Source organism: Zalophus californianus, chromosome 2, assembly GCF_009762305.2.
Source record: "Zalophus californianus isolate mZalCal1 chromosome 2, mZalCal1.pri.v2, whole genome shotgun sequence".
Lineage (NCBI taxonomy): Eukaryota > Metazoa > Chordata > Mammalia > Carnivora > Otariidae > Zalophus > Zalophus californianus.
The window spans coordinates 37,511,891-37,531,293 of NC_045596.1; the positions used below are offsets into that span (position 1 = coordinate 37,511,891).

General features: G+C 39.0%; 1 pseudogene; it reads right to left on the reverse strand.

Annotated features, from left to right (window-relative positions):
- Nucleotides 1-16,174: 16,174 nt before the first annotated feature.
- Nucleotides 16,175-17,912, reverse strand: LOC113925597 (annotated as a pseudogene).
- Between the last annotated feature and the right edge of the window lie 1,491 nt (nt 17,913-19,403).

Sequence of the window (19,403 nt, forward strand, 5' to 3'; positions counted from 1 at the left end):
TTTGGGCAATTGGATTTCAAATTTTTGTGCACATGTGCATGTGTGTGAATTTGTGTGTTATAGCTTTATTAAGAAATAATCCATATACCACATAATTCACCAAAGTATATAGTTCAATGGTTTTTGGGATATTCACAGAATTCTACAACCATCACCACAATCTAAATTATGAACATTTTCATCAGCCCCCCCCCAAAAAAGAAAGAAACCTGTGCCCATTAGCAGTTACTTTCTCCATCCATCTCCCCAGCCTAGACAACCAGTAGTCTACTTCCTTTCTTTAAACATTTGCCTAATCTGGACATTTCATATAAATGGAAACAAAGTACACTCTTTTGTGACTGGTTTCTTTCACTCAGCATATTGTTTCAAGGTTAATTCAGGTTTCCTTTTTTTTTTAGCTTGTGATACATTTATATTCTGAGTTGTTGACTCCCTGATTTTTTCCATTTTTCCATTACTTAATGTTATTTAATTTATATTAGAGTCTGTATTATAATTTTTCTCTGCTTTATAATTATTGTTGGTGTTTATTTTCATCTACCTGACAGTTTTGACAGTCACTTTCTACTTTTATCTTGTATCTGAAGGGGAAGCTATGTGAGTTTTCCTGTGTATTTTTTTAAAGTAGCTTTTATTTTTCTGAAACATTAATTAGAGCTAATTATATGTAGATTAGTCTGAGTGGTTTGAATGTCTTACTAAGATTCTTTTTTTTTCTTTTTTTGGTTGTCAAATGATCCTTTATTGAAACATTTTCCTTTGTAGTTAACTAGCCGGGCATTCCAGCGCACCACTGTTGATGTCATCAAGGTGGCGGCCATCTACATTGCAGCCCACAGACTGGGCAGTCCCCAGGATCTCTTTAATGGTTCCGGAGAGTTCTCTGGCTAAAGATCGGTGTCGCATCTGTCGGGCAATATTGACAATCTCATCAAAAGTGATATTTCCACTGTGCTTAATGTTTTTCTGCTTCTTTCTGTCTCTTGGTGGTTCCTTGAGGGCTTTGATAATCAGGGCAGAGGCCGAAGGTACCACTTCAATCTGAGCCTGTCTGTTCTGAATGGTCAATTTCACCGTAATCCTTAGACCCTTCCCATCACCGGTTGCCTTGGCGATGACATCACCAACCTTTTTTGGAGACAGACCCAGCGGGCCTATCTTTGGGGCCAGGGCAGACGTGGCACTGACTTCGCCACCGGTGCACCTCAGGTACACGACTTTGATCTCGTTGGGGTCGAACTTAGGTGGCATGGCGGAAGGGGCTGGTGTCAGATGAACCCGGATTCGGGACGACCAAAGAAAGTTTCACCTTTGCCTCCCGAGCCGAAAGCCAAAAAGTCTTACTAAGATTCTTAGTTCAAGTTTACCATATTCTGATGGCACAGTGAAGTTTCTTTACTAATTGCTAACTTTTTCCTTTGTGTGTTAAGGGTAGGAGAGATGTAGAATTTCTTCTGATGTTGTGATCTCATTTTGTTTCTGAAAATTCCACATTGTTTTACAGCATTCTCACTCTACACTTTTACCACCACACTTGCAAATAATGCCTCCTCTTCACATGGGCTCTATTATCCCCCAAAGTGTTGCTTTCCCCATTACCTTTGACTCTACATGTGTTCCAGCCTTCCCCTTTTGTCCTCTAATAAATATTGCACTGATCCACAGGTATTCGATATGTTTCAGTTTTTTGTCGCTCAGGGTCAGACTTTCTCCTTCAAGGATGATTCTTGTGTTCTCCTACTGTAAGGACTCTGTTGCTCAATTTGTTTCATCAATAGCCTTCCTGTTCCTCTTAGAAAAGGTCAGTTGAGTAGGCTATACTAATTTTGGATGTTTTTCCCCTTTTACATGTAAACTGCAGTTTTTAGCAAACTGTAACTCCTCATTATACTCTGGCATAGGTTATATATAGTTCACTTTATTTATTTGGAGGTTGTATGGGAAAAATTTAAATTTAGAGGCCAGTTATTATACTATCCAATATTTTCTTAAAAATAGGATAGTTCCAGGGTGCCTGGGTCGCTTCCAGTCAAAGTGTCCAACTCTTGATTTTGGGTCAGGTCAAGATCTCAGGGTCGTAGGATTGAGCCCCATGCTGGGCTCCGAGCTCAGCATGGGGTCTGCTTGTCCTTCACCCCCTGCTCCTCCCTTGCACACTCTCTCTCTTAAATAAATAAAAAATCTTCAAAAAAATAGGATAGTTCACCTCATTTGTTTTGTTTTGCAAAACTATTAGATTCACTGTGGTAATCTTACAAACAGTAGTTTTATCTAATTCTTTATGTCATTGCTCTAACATTTGTTCGATTTTACTATCTTAAACAAAAACATTATAGATTCGGTCTAGATTTCTGAGGTAGAGATTACTGGTACTCATCATTATATCTACTTTCCCTTTTCTTGTACAGAAGAGACTGCATGTTCGGTATTTCTTTTAATTAGGTGGGATCATGTGGGTATTTCTGGTCATTAAAATGTGAGTGGAAGAAATGTGTTTTTCTAGGCTAAGACAAAAAATAAGTAAGTAGAGAGTTCTATTCTCTCTTCCCCTGACAGAACAATAATGATAAAACTTCACTTAGTGAAAGGAGAGCCATGACATGGGCGTGGCTTGAATCATGGAGTTTCCACACGGGGGACAGCTTTTGTTGTGAAATACCTGAAATCACACAGAACTTAGAATGAGCAAGAAATGCACTTTTGCTTTGTATAGTCAGTGAAGTTTTTTGTTGCTGTTGTTGTTCTTACAGCATATGTCTAGCTTATTTTGACATAGATGGATAATTTAGAGGTTGAAACAACCTCCTCAGAGCAAAAATAGATTTCCAAGTTTCCATGTTTCCATATTTAGGTGGAAAAGATAATTTTCCACCTAACTCAAAAAATCATTAAACTGGTGAAGTTCTTTAGTGGAAAAAGTTAAAGGAAAGTCCTCATACATAATGCAATTAGGAAACTGAAAGCTTCTTGTATCCTATGGAAAGTTATATTTTTCTATATATAAACTGTCAAATAAAATGACATTCTATTTAAAGTAGAAATCTGCTACTTTAATGAACAACCCACATATTTACATATCAAGTTTGCTGAAAGAAGACATATTAAAAATTGGACATTTGTAAACAATATTAAGACCTTTGCAGACCTTCAAATTTGTGAAAATCTAAAATATATAAATCCCTTCATGAAACATTATATTATTTTAATGATCATTTAATTTTTAAAACAGCAAAGTATGAATAATATTAATTTGATTTCAATCGATTTAACTTGGCATTCAGTTGTTTTTTCTAGTAAAATAAACTATTTAATTATCATTATTGTAGTCATATTAATTATGAATTTCAACTGAACTGGCAAAGCTAAAACAGTAATGGTAAATGATTGTGATTGCTGCTGTATCTTACGTGCATGTGTTCACCACAAATAGCATGAATGTATATTTAGAAACAGATTTTCTTCCCTTACTGAATGGTGCAATTCTAACTGAAATTTATTTTGCCTATGGCTCATCACTTTGTATTTTCTGCCTTGGTAGGGAATACTTTCTCAGTTTTGTATTCAACTGATGCCTACTTTCCTATTTCACATTATGCAAATTAATATGCTTCCGAAAATTCTTGAACCAATCTTTGCTTATAAAATTGGTTGCTTCAAATGCTGTGCTGGGACCTTCAGCACCTGTGGTTACATGGAAACTTTTTTTTTTTTTTACAGGCTTCTTCTTCCCAAATTATATTTGCATCTAGAATTACATGTTTCCAGTGCACATCTTCATACTATGCATTAATTATCTTCTTAACTGTCATAAGTTATTATCTTTTAAGCTATGAACAACTCTGTATAGGCTGGAACATTTTATAAAATAATTTATATCTATTTCTAGACAGAGTTATCTGAAATAACTACATAGAGTTATCTGAGTCACAACCAGATTTATCAAAACCTATATTCTATATTTTATATATCTATATACCTATGTTCCAGTTAAGGAGCTTTGCTTTTATAGTTTAATTTTCATATCTTGCAAGAAGGATTATCCTGCTTTTCTAGGTGATTTTCAAAAGCGCATGTTCTTATTTGTTAATTTTTACTTTTAACCCAGGGTACTAGATATGGAATGCATAGTTGAAATGAGCAAAGCTCAACTTAAACATAGATGCTGTTCAGTTTTACTCATTAGTTAAGTGAAACAATCCTATAATAGAAACTCTACAAAAATTACAAATAAATATCACATCATTAACACACATGAGCGCATCATAGAATTCTTTGGTCTCTGCTCAATACTGAAACACTTGCTTTTAATTTCCCTTAATACTAAGAATGTACTGTATTTAATGTATTTTTATAATACTAGTTGGATAGACTTCAAATTACTCTCATACCTCCAGCAGGGAGGGAGAAGCAGGTCGGCACTCATTTCTGTTCCTTAACTCCAGGTCACACCAATACAAGCTGGTGTCTTTTACCTATTTTGCATATTTGTTATACATAAAGAAAAGGAAACACAATAATTACTTAAAGATGAAACCATTTTACTGAAACAGCAAAGGCGCTACCAATTTTTAATTCATTTGGAATCTATATTAGTAAATACTGATTTAAAAAGTGAACTACTATTCTACCCCAAAATTTGATCACTAAATGATCAAATGCCAAAGAGCTAATATAGAATATATTTGAAACTGTTCTTTTGTGGTCAAATGTTTCCAAACATATTTAATTAGACTATTTTTCTCTGTCTCATATAAGTAAATAATATCCAAAGAAGCGAATCAAACCCTCCTGATGAGGCTTCTAATTTTTTTTTTCTTGCGCAGGGCAGTCAGTGAGCTAAGCACCCTACAATCTGAAATTCTTCTTCAGAATATAATATGCTAACAATCCCATTTGCCACTTACTATAATCAGAACATTTGTAAAAGTCTGTAAATATATCAATGAATGTGTTCCTGAGTATTTCTGTCATTCCCATAACTTGTCCCTGAGATTTGAGTGTCAATTTTTTAGCAATATATTATTCAATCATACAGGTTTGTTTCTTGCCAAAGCCACCAAACTCGTATCACGATTATCTCAGAACCTTTATAAATATTTAGATGTTTGCCTGATTTCTTATGTTTTTTTTTTTTTTTTTATACAGCGTTTGGGAGTTGTTTTGCAATATTTTATAAGTGCCCTCAACGGATTAGTCTAAGTACCAACGTTTGAGAAACTGCTCCAAACAAAATTCTGACCATTTCAATACCATACCAGGATTCAGAAGAAACAGAATCAGTACAACTAGGCATTTGAAGTTTTGTCTTCAAGTGTCTATCTTAGATCCCCTTTTTCCCTTTTTTCCACAGGCCACCTGCTTTGGAGCTTGAGAGTTTGGCAGTTTGATCTTCCCATACTCAGGTAAGAGGCTTGGGTAGAGCCCAGAATCTTCATATATAACAGCTTCCCTAAGTGAATCCTTATGACTGAAGTCTTTCAATAATGGGTAGAGGATAATTTTCATTTATTATTAAGTGAATAGTTTGACTTCTTATTATTCCTAGTATCTCCCTCAATTTCTCAAGGCAGATGATTTTCATTATCCTCTATCACACCTCACACTTGACTATGTTCCCCACCCAATAATAAGATGGAAGACATGCCACAAAACTAATTCTGGAGACTGTCAAAGGCTACATAAATTAAAAGGGTGAATCCTTTCTCGGATTTACAAGTGCTCTTTCTCCCAGTAAAGAAAGGAAAAGAGGAAGGAAAAGAGAAGGGAAATAAACACACACTTTCATATACCATCTCCTTCACATATTTAATCCTCTGCATAACCCACTCTTTATTAACCATGATTTGCATTTGAGAAAACGGAGTCCCCAAGAGTATAAATAACTTGACTAGGTTCATGAAGCCAATAAATGGCAGAAGTGGGATACTAATTGAGATCTTTCTGATGCCAAGTCCCATGAACTATTTTACACTATGCTACTAAAAAAAAGTATGGTAATAATAGTGAAAGAAGGGAAACTTCTTATGTAATGCTAGAATGGATTTATTATTTGATCATTTTCTTGGTAAGACTTGTGCTGCAAATATCTGGAATTTTGTTTAATACCACATTAAAATCTGCAGCTGTTTTATTTTTAAAATATATCTCCACTTTTAGATACCATGTCCTTAAAAATTATTTTATCACTGAGGTATAGTCCCAATTACTTAGAATATTGAAGTAAGAATTTTAGTATTTTAGGAAAATACAAGGTTAGTTATATATCAGGAAAATTTTGAAAGATGAATTTGAGGGAAAGAGTGAAACACAGTCTGTGAAGGATGTTCCTAGAACATTTGTGAAATAATAAGAAAACCTACTATATTTTTTTAAAATTTTATTTACTTATTATTATTTTTTTTAGAGAGAGAAAGAGAGAGAGAGGGTGGAGGGGCAGAGGGAGAGAGAGAATCTTAGGCAGGCTCCATGCCCAGCATGGAGCCCGATGTAGGGCTCAATCTCACAAGTGTGAGATCATAACTGATCTGAAATCAGGAGTCAGATGCTTAACAAATTGAGCCACCCAGTTGCCCCAAAATACCTACTAACTTTAATCACAAGTCTGTAAGGTCCCTCTCATACTCATTTTCCATCAGATAGGCATATTGAGTGTAACATAATTCAAATTTACCAAATTATACGATGTTTATGATACAAACGACTTGATATAAAACTTGGATTGCCCTGATAAAGTGTGTCTTGATTTTATGTCTAATACTAAAGTTCAACCAGAACCTAGTAGTGAGGGGTCTGTTTGAGAGCATTATTTAAACCATCTATAAAGACACGTTTAGAGGGTTTAAAATTTATTTTTATTTTTGTATTCTTTAAGGTAATGTTTCTATATCAGAAATATTGACATTGTGTAAGTCTGCTCAGACCAATACCTTTCATTTATTTGTAATCCACGTTGGATGAATGTACTTATGTGGTCTTATGGCAGCAATCAGACTTTGAAACCCATAAATCATTTGCCTCACTTTTCCTGTCCTGAATCATTTAAAGCTTTCTTATTCTCATTTATTTTCATTTTTATCCTTTATTCTATTTTCCTTATCTCATTTTGCTTTTCATATTTCTGTCGATTTTCTTAAAGAAATATGTTTAAATGGAGGGATGCTACATTGACAACAAATGGGAATTTCTATCAGCAGACACAAAATGTACTCTAGCCCTTGTCAGTTCTCATCATGTTGACACTGTCAAGTACGATGCAGTTACAATAGTTGAGTTTAGAGTATTTCAGTTATAAATCCTGACAGTGGTATGAACATTGGTTTGTGGAAGACATCTGTAAATAGAAGCCTCTGGGCATATAAAGGGGAAATCTTTAAAAATTTAAGTTAATGCTAACTTTAATGAAAGAAAATTCCTGGTAAACACCCTTTAACCGTATAAATCCAATTTAGATTAAATGTGAAGTCTTAAAATATTTTCATTTTAGATTAAGTTTTCTGGACCCTTTGTGTTTATTGATGTGTCTATGCCTTGTTTCCAAACTGACTACATTATATCTGGTCATTGTAATCATCTTTATACCACATAGTCAAATACTATGCTTAGTAAGCACCCAAAAGAGAGAATCATATAGTATGCTGAGAATTTAATGGATATTGTTTTGCACTGAAAGGATTGTTTTAAAAAGATTATTTTATGTTAATGTTTAGCTCTTTATATACAATTTAAAGTATCATCATTTTAAATTAACCATTGAACATAAACATAATGTAAGGAAGTATGATTTATTTACTTTTTTAAAAACTGGAGTAGTTATTTACTTTTAGAGAAAGAAGAGGTCTTGGGCTCTATTTCAGATTATATTGCTCTCTAGTAGGGATTTTGGGTAAGCCACCACATCTTGTTTTCTTCTAATTTATACAGCAATAAAATGAAGTATATAAAATCGTTCTTTAGAAAGGGTCTATGATTTAGGTTACAGGCAGTTAAAAAAATAAAACATTTATACAGTGTGAATAATTCTCCCTGGATAGGTAATTTTGTTCAGCTATCTTTTCTTTTGCTATTTCATTTCAACATTTTGTTCACATAATCTGGCACTATTTCTGCTTTTTCATCTAAAGCATATCCATTATGAGCATATATTTGGTATAAATAGTGTGAGAAAAAGTGTAACAGAAGGAAATGCACTTAAGAGCCCAAATCCGCTATACCTTTTTTCCTCTAGCACCTAGAATATGAGCATTGGCTTTTGTGTGAAATAAAAATGGGCAAAATATATTTTGGGTAATATATTGTGTAACTTTTGATTATTATCTCATATTACAGATGTCTAATATACATGTTCTCTCTGCTTTTGCTTATTTTTTTAATTTTGTTTTATTTTATTATGTTATGTTAGTCACCATACAGTACATCCTTAGTGCTTTTGCTTGTAATACCCAGTAGATCTGTGCTCCTTTTGGAGGCTCTAGGGATGAATGAAATCCCAAGCTCATTGCATTGGCAAGATTCATTTTCTTGTGGGATTGTAGGATTAAGGAAAGTATTTCCTTGCTAATGATCAAGGAAAGCGTGGTCTTTGCTCCTAGAAGCTGCCCATTCCTTTTCATGTTTCTATGTTATCTCCCCTTCTTCCCACAATAACAGGGAGAGTCTCTCTCATGCTTCATATATCTCCTCTTAAATTGCATCCTTCTGATGGATTCCCAAAATAAAGAGAAGCCATTGCCTTATTAAATTTTTCTCACCAATATTTAGTAATTTTCAGCATACAGTATTTGCACCTATTTTATTTTATATATATATATATATATATATATACATATATATATGCATTTCTTATTTAAGATAACCATTTTCCCACAACAAATTTATAAATTCAACACACTCTTGTTTTAAATCACCAGGTTTGTGGTGACTTTTCATAGATGTCTCAGATAATTAATACACCATGGTTCAGAAATTCTAGAGGAAGCAAAACTAATCCATAGTCACAGTAGCAGATATTGGTCTGAATCAGGGATTATGGAAGGGTTGCCTAAATGACATATAGGGACTTTGGGGGAAGATAGAAAATGTTATATATATCTTGGCTGTGGTCCTGATAACATGAATAAATATATATACATATATATAAAATATATATGTCATAACTATAGAACTATACAATTAAAATAATGTTGATCACACTTTAATAAGTGGAAAATATGTTTCCTGAGTTCATTACTCACTTATTCTTATAGGCAAATCATCACATTGACTACAGGCATTGTGGATAGGACAAAATGGACAGATGAAAACAAGGTATATATTTTCAATCTGGTCAAGTCCAATAAGGATACCATGGTCTCACTCTATTTATGCCTGGATTTATTCTATATCTCAAAGAGGTGCACAACGTCAGAAGCAGTGAGATAGCAGCCCTTAGTCTCAGATGTGTTCTTTGTCGGTTCCTTAGTGGGTATCTACCTTTATTTTACCTTATCATTGTTGAAATATGATTACAAATAACCCCAGCTTCTGCACATATGAATAGTCAGATAGAATAATGAAATAATTTTCTTAGTTTTGAGTAACAGAAGATGGTCAGTAGTCCATGACAGTGAAGCAGTAACCATGGTCAGCCTGTGCCGTTTTTCATAATATCTCTGAGCATAGTTGAGGAATAAACTTACTACTCCAATAATTTTGCAAGAGAGTGAACAATTGATTGTATTAGTAATTTGAGGAATAGTTATTACCTCATGAGTGGGCAAAATGTCAGGATATTTGCTTATCTCTAAATCAGGGGTGACACATGGGAAAGTACTCTTACACTGAATTGTGGAGGATATAAAAATAGCACAAAGACATAGAAATTGTTTGGGAAAAGTTGTCAGCATGAAGGGGAGGTTAGAGCAGGCAACAAGGAAATATTAATTAGCAAACAGGCCTCTTACTTTAAGCTTCTCTCCCTACTACCTACCTCTCCCTACTACCTCTCCCCTTACCTATCTTGATTCTGTTACTTTCGTTTGACTCCAAAATTATGTTTTGGCATGACTAGGAAAATTTTACAGATACACATAATTTTATAAGTCAAAGCAACCATGTCATTGACCAGAACTATCAGAGATAAGGAAGCCCCATATTTTAACTTACAGAATTTGAAAACTGCCTTCATGGTATAATTTTTGCAAATGATAACACAAAAATCTTTGTCCTAAACCTTAGATCTAGAGCTTAGACTTGGACATAGGCATTTTAACTTATTGGTCCTAATATACGTTTTCTTTTTATTTTACAATGTACATATATAATAGTTAACAAAAAAGGCACAGGATCGGATGTAGAGTGTGTGAGAGAAGCTGACCAACTGGCTTCCAGCTTTATTTTAGTAAATGATGTATGGTATCAAATATCATTTCCCGGAGTAAATGATGTATGGTAAAAACATACAAGTGACTAGATCCTAGCTTAGTGAAGAGGCTGAGGCAGATGGATTCTAACAAAGGGAACAGCATATTCAGATGTCAAGTGAAAGTATATAAAGAGTATAGTACTTTTAAAGAAGAAAAAAAATTCAATATTACTGAAGAGAACTTAGGATGAAGAGTTCTTGAAAGATACAAGAAGAGCAAGCAAAGAAACCAAGGGAAGGATTATGATTTGACTTATCCCAAGAACAATGGAGGGTTCATGGGTTTTTAACAAGGGAGTGAAATGTTGAAAAGGTCATTCGGTGCTGGAGAAATTGAGGAGTTTCCAAATTTAGGACTCAGGGTAGTATCTACTTCACACCTAGCATTATTGAGTACAGGAAGTGGCAGTGCTAGATTGAGGGAGATCAAAGCTCCCATGACTGTCAGAGGTGATGTGTACAAGTTTGAGGCCAAATTCCCGAAGGACTAGGCTAAAGTCTATTAGAGAATTGGGCTGTTAAAACTCTGAATGCTGGAAACAAAACATTCATTACTCTTTTTTTCTAATAATAAAAATATTTTCTTTCAGAAAGAGGCACTCACTCACTTGACGTGGAATTTAGCTCTCACACCTTCACAGATGAGCCTGCAACCTAAAGTAGCCAGAGTATCCATAATAATTAGCACACAGGTAGACATGAATTAAGCAGACACACAGTTATTTGGGGGCAGTTAAGATGGATACTGAGGGAGGAGGTTAGCTTTTAGTATTCCTTAATTGTCAGCTAAAGTAGCATTGTAAATCTACAAGTTTTAGTAGCGATTTCTATCATAATATAAATTAACTGATTTTATTTAAGCTAGTTGGAGTTTTAATGCTGTCCTTTGCAACTGCAAATATCCTAACATGTGTATTAATGGAAAAAAATATTTACTTATAATACCACTTAATGGATTATAAATATCCCTATAAGTTCATATATATACATATAACTATATGTATATATGGTATTACAGGATGACTTATAATTTACAATAGGAAAATCATAATCAGAGTATATTAATTAGAGACAAAATATTAAGATCACATAGCTAATATATATTGAGTATGTGTCATATGCTGAAATGTAGAGATGAGATGAACTAACACATTTTAACAATTTAAGGCCATGTCCTAATGGTGTATACAAATATTTAAAGCAGGTGCAAAATCCATGAAATGTATCGTGTGCTTAAGAGCCTTCAGCCCAGCCTTTGTATTGATATCCAGTTTTAACATTAGATCAAAAATGTTTTGTCCTGAAGCAGAACAATCTTTCAAATGTTATTTGCATTCCATGTAAGATTAGTGCAAAAGACTTAGGATCTTCTGAGTCTTTTGTAAAGATTGCTTTGGAGGCCAAAGTGCACGTTGCTATATTCCAGGTGACATATCTTGTTCTCACTCATGGATTTGTAATGATGCAAAACTGAATATACCTGGACAGTTCCTTAATTACTTGGTCAGAAGAAACACACTGGAAAATGTATGTTACAATATCAACATTATCTAATGTTTTGTATTTCCCAAAAGAGTAAAATAAGGAACATCATCCTCAATACACTGAATAACATCTAACATGGTATTCTACCTGCATAATTCATTAAAAGTAATAAAAACTATATGGGTGTTAATAAATGTATTGAATCAATGATGACGGCAATCCATAAAAATATTTACCACTTTCACTCAAGGCTGTATGGAGCCACTGACAGTTATACAGATAGGAAGCACAAAAGCAATTTAAATATACTTTTAAATTGTAGGTAAACTAATTATATCTATTGGTAATTACTAGTAAGATTATTGCACAGAAAAATAACATTGTTTGAAATTCAGTATTTTTGTTTTGTTTTGAAGGCTCCATGGAATTCATGTAATGGTTATGAGTATATCATACACCTATGATTCAGATAAATGGAGTTCAATTAATGACAAATCAATAGGGAAACCCAAAATGTCTTGTTTCTTTGTTTAGAACTTCAGTGTTACAGGGACCCAGATCACATCAAGCATATAAATTTGTTAACTCCCTGTGTTGGCTAATAGGCATATAAACCTTGGTCTCCACTGTAGACCCTGCAGTGGTCCATGAATTGGCTCCAGTGCCTCTCCACATGGTCTGGGAGCCCCTGGAGAACACAGGATTAGACAATCAGTCATGGATGAGAGAGCCTTGGTGGAAGTCCAGTAGTCCAGTAGAGTAGTTCCAGCACACTGTTGGAAGAAAAAAAAATCGAGTTTGGATGCATTAGAGAGAATGAGAGGAATAGTTTGACTTTACCTATGTAACACCTACCTCAAGGCGGCACAGATTATTGCCAAAAAGACTACTTTGGCCCATGATTTCTCACTGGGAGGAAGTGACTGCATGTGACTGAGCATCCAGATTCCTCAGCTGTGCAGGCTGCTATCAAAGAGGCCACTCTCTCTCTCTCACCCATATAGAGTACTGCATTGTGAGCTGCATGACTGGGGCGATGGAAGATGCTGGGAGAGTAGCTGATAGGAGTCTCAGAAGGCATTAAAGGAATGTGGTTATGGATCCTGCTAACTGCATTGTGGATTCCATCAGGAGGCCTGTCCATGAGCTGCTGGGGCTGCCTCACCTGTGGATCTCCCAAACGGGCCATGGACACCCCTAACGCTCTGTTCACCTCACCCAAAACATCCCAGACCGTGTGGCCAGTTCACTGTGCACACTCCACTGCCTGTGTAAAGAATGAACTTTGGTAGATGGCTAGTGAGCCTGTGTAGAAAATCAGTCTGAATCTGCAAGCCAGGAAGAGACCATGAATCTGAGCTTTAGCGTCACCTGGTGTGCTGCGGGATTGAGAGAAGGCACATAAGCTTACAAATTCCGCCACAAAAGGAAGTGTAAAGCAGTTATATCCATAGAAGATTGGAAAAAGCCTCAGAATCCCTGACAGGGCAGACATAAGGTATTTCTCTACTGAGGTCAGTCATTAAAGACTGGAGGGAGTGACTGGTACTTCAAGTGCGGGGGTGGCGGAGGGCAGAGAGGGGCGCCTGGCTAGAGGGCGGGGACCTCCTGGCACCTGGTCCCCACCCTGCATCCTACTGGACCAGCCCGCCTCCCCCAGTGGAGAAGGCACAGAGTAGGTCAGCCCTCAGCCCCTCATAGAGCGAGCCCCAGCTCCAGCAGAGGGGAGGGAGCCCCATCAGGAACGAGCCTCAGGGAGCAGCAAGCTGGCATCAGACAAAGGGGCCAGCGGGGCCAAAGTCGCTAGGACCTGGAGGCACCCCCCCCCCCCCCCCCCCCCCCCCGCCGCGGAGAAAGCACAGGTGCCACTGCACCTACTGGGAGAAGTTAACTGAAAATCCTCTCACCTCAAGGCTCACCTGAAAACTCACAGGTGAGAGGCCTTTCGTTAGCAGCTGGCGGGACTGCAACAAGTTCCCACGTGCTCAGTGGCCGGGTAGAAGGCATGCGCACGCGCATGCGCACACATTCAGCTGCCCTGCCTTTGAAAAGAGCTTCGGGACCTCAACAGCCTGAGGAAATGTGCGCGGTGCCCGCTCTCTGCCACTTCCACACGCTGCATCAGGGTCGCGGGGGCCCATGGACAGTACCTCAGCCCCTGGCTGCCTCTCAGGAGCCCCACGGCCTCTGCCCCGCGTCCTGTGGGCCTTAGGCGTGAGGAACCTCGGCCTGAGGACCCTCCTTCCTTACTACAGTCTTGAGCAGATGGTCTCGCTTCCTTTCGTGATTCCATGTCTCTCCCTTTTGTAATAAGAAAGAAGAGAGAACTTTATAAAGTCAACAACAGCCACATTTCCTTCACCTTAGGTATCAAAGTAAATATGGACCAAAAAATGTCAGAAAAACACCATCCAGAAATTGCACGATAGACATACCCACGAAGGTGAGTTTCAGTTCTGCTGTCTGGGCAGATTGTTAAACAGCGGACTCTGCGTCTCCGTCTTCTTGCCCACCAGTGCAGCCTGCAACCTCTGCGCCAGCCGGCCTGGCCGTCTGAGAATGCACAGATGCTGAGATGAATGCCTTAAGCCATAACATGCAAAAGGAGGTCTCCTCCCGAGGGGGCCACAGAGGCGTCTGACCTTCTGGGGGACACTGCTCGTCTCTCTCTCTCCCTGCCTCGAGGAAAGAGACTCTAGGAGAACTGGAAGCTGAGCTCAAGCGTTGGTTGGGCATACCATCGCGCCATTTGATGTCCAACGCGACAGGCCCCCGCTACACCTGCCTAGACCTCTGCCTATCAGTGGTAAGTGCCCCTCACAGAGATGCCTGCTACTCAGTGTCCCTGAAGAAGGCACATGGGGACCTTTCACTATTATAGCAGTGGTATAATACCACGTGGGTGTTCCCTCAAGATCACCATTCACCCTCACATGAGCATCAAGTCTGAACCTGTATCCCCAATCCACGAACACAGTCCTGTACCTCTCCCACCAGGGTTTTCTCTGCCACCCCCACCTCCTTTTTTTGTCCTAGAAATTTGCTTATCACTTGAGATACCTGGAGACATTTTGTGATGTCACAAAGGAAGGGAAGGAGTACTTCCCTAGAGATCAGTTTGCACAATGCTGAAGAAAGGACCAGTTTTCAATAATACCTGTATTTAGCCAGGGTAGAGTGGCATCCCTCCCTCCCACTATGAACTCAGTTCTAGGCAGCTCCAGGGAAGATGATCAAAGCAAGAAGGAGCAGCATCTCAAAGAATGGGAAGTTGACTTGATCACTTGTTATCAAAGTTACTTCTCAGGGGAATAGAAACAAAGGGACTGGAAGGAGGGATTTACCTTAACACCTACCCATGTTGTCTCAGTTACTGTTACATTTCCTACAGGTCCTCAGGAGGTAGCCACTGGTTGGGAAGGTGGGCAGGAAATAGAGTTTGGGAAGCCATGAATTCTTGCCAAAGCTGAGGAGCATGGGTTGTATGGGTGTGGTCATTTAAGTCCTTGAAAAGGAGCCCAAGAACCTGAAATAGGTTGTCTGAGGCCCTAAAGTGGTGAGGAGGATCTCTCCACTGGGAGCATAGGACCAATACTGTCAGGATGTCTTTTGTCCTCAGTGGATACTTAGCATTTTTCTAGTCCCAGAAAGTTCTTAAGAGTTGCTCACTATCCACATATCTTAGGAGTTGCTCACTATCCACATAGAAAGAGATGGATATTATGCAGTAAGACAGAAAAAAATTACTTTCTTTCCAGGCATTGGCCACCTTCCCTTCTGGGAGTGGCCGACAGGGAGGAGCTTGAGGTCCGACTTGGGGATGGAGGTTAAAATCAAGAGGAGGCTATGCAGTGACCTTATTAGGCCCACACAGCTCAGATGAGAGCATCTTTCTCATGCCAACTTATCTCCATGAATAAATAACATTAATTAAATAAAGGGGACTAAAAAGAGCAGCCAGAGTTGTAGTCTCCAGATCAGATTCTTACCCGCTCAGAGATATGCACATATGAGCATACACACACACACACACACACACACACACACACACACACACACACACACACACACACACACACACACACACACACACACACTGAAGTGGTGATGAAATAATCCAGGATTGGCTGTCCCATCCCAGGAACCTGTGGGATGGGCAGCCTGACTGAAGGTTGCCACCCATGGTCTAGCAAGGCATGTGTGGTGGAGAATGGTGGTTAGTGAGGACTTTGAGGCTGCTGGTGGTGGTGTTCAGGACTCTGGCACCAGGATCTGGACTTTTAGATTTTAGATATGGAAGGTTTTTACAGAAAGCTGTCCAAATGCGTGAAACTCTCCATGTGTAGTACGTGGAGGTCTTGTTTTACTGCTCCTCCTCACAGCCTGGCAAAGCCTGTTCACAATCATGCTCTTCTTTTTAGGGGAGATGAAGTTCTCTAAGGTACTTGAGCTTCAGTTCCTGGATGTGCTCATTCTGTGCCTCCTCCAGATCCTGCCACGTGCAGATGTACTTACTCATCATCCTGGTCCTGGATCTCTGCCTTCACCTGCAGCTTGGCATAGAGCTTCTGCTTTCTTGGTTATGATTTCCACCATCTGCTGCAGGGATGGAACATGGAGGTGTCCTAGTGCTTCTTGGTCTCCTCATTTCAGATTATCATCTCCTGCTGCATTTCCTGCTCATGGCATTTCTACTCAACAGTCTCCTGAGTCTTCAGTTCCAACAGCAGTTTTCTGTAGCTTTTTGGTGTGATCCATGATGTTCTTGTCCTTGATGAGCAGCTTGCTCTCCATGGCTTTGTACTTGGCTCTGAGCAGCTCTGTAGCCTGCTGTTTCTGCTGCAGATCTTCCAGGATATTCTCCTCTGCCAGCAGATTTTACTTCTCATTCACCCAGATGCAGACAACCTGGATGGCCACCTTCTCCTCCTCCAGCCGCTCCTTCTGTTCCTGCAGGTAATTTTCCATGTTCTTATCCAAGGCTGACTCCAGGATAGACTGGGGTGGGTGGTGGTTGTTGTTGTCATCCTTCTCTTTGGTCACCCAGGTTTCAATCACTGGCCATTCATGGTACTCTGCCAGGCTGACACAGCCTTCTTTTTGCTGCTGCTCTTCTTCCAGAGTCACTTTGCCAACGACCCCTTTTTTCTCCAGCTGGGTCTTCAGGTGAACAGTCTCCTCCTGGAATTCCTGCATCAGTGTGTCCTTGGAGTACTCATTTACTTGGGGATTTTTCTTGACATTTTTGGCTTGATTGGTAAAGTGCAGGACAGAAAGGCTCTTAAAGTAGCCATAGGACCACACCCATTTGATATTGTCCAAATGGATGTGTTCCTGACCATCAAAGCCATGCACATTCCATGGTGATGATGAAGATGGCATTAGGTGGGAACTGACCTCATTCATATGTGTGCTACCCACCACCTGGGTCTGGTTCCCTGGATTTGTGGCATGCTAGATCTCCTTGATGTTCTTTGTGGTGAAGGCAAAGAGGTCCTTGATTTAGATGCCTATCAGCGTTCTCCTTCAGCTCTGACCTCTTGATGGGCTCCTGGGAGAACAGGTCTTGAAACTTCTGGTAGATTCGCATGTAGGAGTCATGGGCCAGGCATGTTGGTTCTAGGAGCATAAGGTATGGGTAAAAATGTGCTCAGAGGCATTGGGGATGACCCTGCACGGTTCACGCTCCACCCAGGTCCCCTGCTTGGTGTCAGTCTTGCCAGCGCTCATATGACAGTAGGCAAACACCTTGCCATTGAAACCCTGAAGAGTTGTGTCTACCAGGGGCCTCATGGTTTCAACATATAAGTCTGTCTGCTTGGAAGTGGCATCATATATAGTATCAAAGCTAAAAGTGCTGGGCAACTTCCCCATGGTAGAATGGGGGTTTTTCAGGGTCACCCATCTCAGTTTCACATCAGTGATCAGGATCTGCTCATGAAAAAACAGCCTATTCTTTCTGGTTAAGGGGGTAGCACTGGGCTACCAAATTCAGGGCCTCACTGGCTTTGAGTTTACTGGACATCTTCTGCTCTGTTCTTCCTGCCCCCAGCCCACTTCACAGCCTCTGCTGTCCTTCCTAGGTCTAGATTAATAAGGCCTGCCCAGTCCCTAGACACTACTCTTCATTCTGCATGCAGCCTCCTAGGGTGGGGATGCTGGGAGGTGGCTCTGCCATTGCTGTGCTTTGGGCCTCCACAGCTCTCTGGTCCTTGCTTCACCAGCTAGGGAAGGAGAATTAGACAGAATTCCTGGGCAGCAGTGGGAACCATGCCTGCTGAATAATAGTGCTGGAACCTACTCCATGTTGAGGTAGAAGGAACACTGCCATAATCAGCTATAGCAGCACTAAGATAAGGGAAGAGGAAAATGGGATGTGGGTAGGCAGCCAAAATGTCTTCTCCTCCTCCTCTCAGGATCCATGGCGGGGACTGCTGGTCCTGGAAAGCCAGAGGTTCCAGTACTCTTGAGGGCAGGGGCTCACTTGAAATCCTGTCCCCAAGCTGGGATATCCCTAAGAATTTTTTAAAATTTAAATTCAACTAGCCGACATATAGTACATTATTAGTTTTTGATGTAGGGTTCATTGATTCATTAGTTGGGTATAACACCCAGTGCTCATCACATCATGTGTCCTCCTTAATGCCATCATCTAAGATCTTTTAAGGAAGTTCAGTGTGCTTTAAGAAAACACAGAAAGACAGTACAACAGAATCAGAAAAAGCTCTACACAAACAAAAGAGAAGTTCAGCAGAGATAGAACTTGTAAAAGAACCACACAGATTTCTAAAGCTGAAGAATACAATGAATGAACTGAGAAATGCAATAGAAAGCATCAACAGTAGAATGGATCATGCAAAAGAAACAATATGTGAATTGGAAGATAGGACCTTTGAGATTAACCAGTCAGAGGAGAATAAAAAAAAAATGAAAAAAGAAGTGAAGAAAGGTGATCTATGGTATACCACCAAAAGAAACAATCTGTGAATTACCAAATTCCCAGAAGAAGAGAGAAAATGGGGCAGAAAGCTCATTTAAAGAAATAACGCCTAAGAACTTCCCAAATCTGGAGAGAGATTTGGACATTCAATTTCATGAAGCTCATAGGTCCCTAAACGAACTTGACTTAAAGAAATATTTTTCAAGACACACTATAATACAATTGTCAAATATCAAGGACAAAGAAAGAATCGTAGGAGCAGCAAGAGAAAAGAAGCATGTAGCTTACAAAGTAATCTACATAAGCCTATCAGCAATTTCTCAGCAGAAACTTTACAGACCAGGAGGAAATGGGATGATATATTCAAGTGTGAAAGAAAAAAAACTGCTGACCAAGAATACTATATCTAGCAAAGTTGAGCTTTAGAAAGGAAGGAGAAATAAAGACAAAAGCTGAGGAATTTCGTCATTGCTGGAGACCTATCTTACAAGAAATGCTGAAAGAAGTTCTTCATTCTGAAATGAAAGGATGCAAATTAGCAACACAAAACATCTGAAAATGCACAACACACTGGCA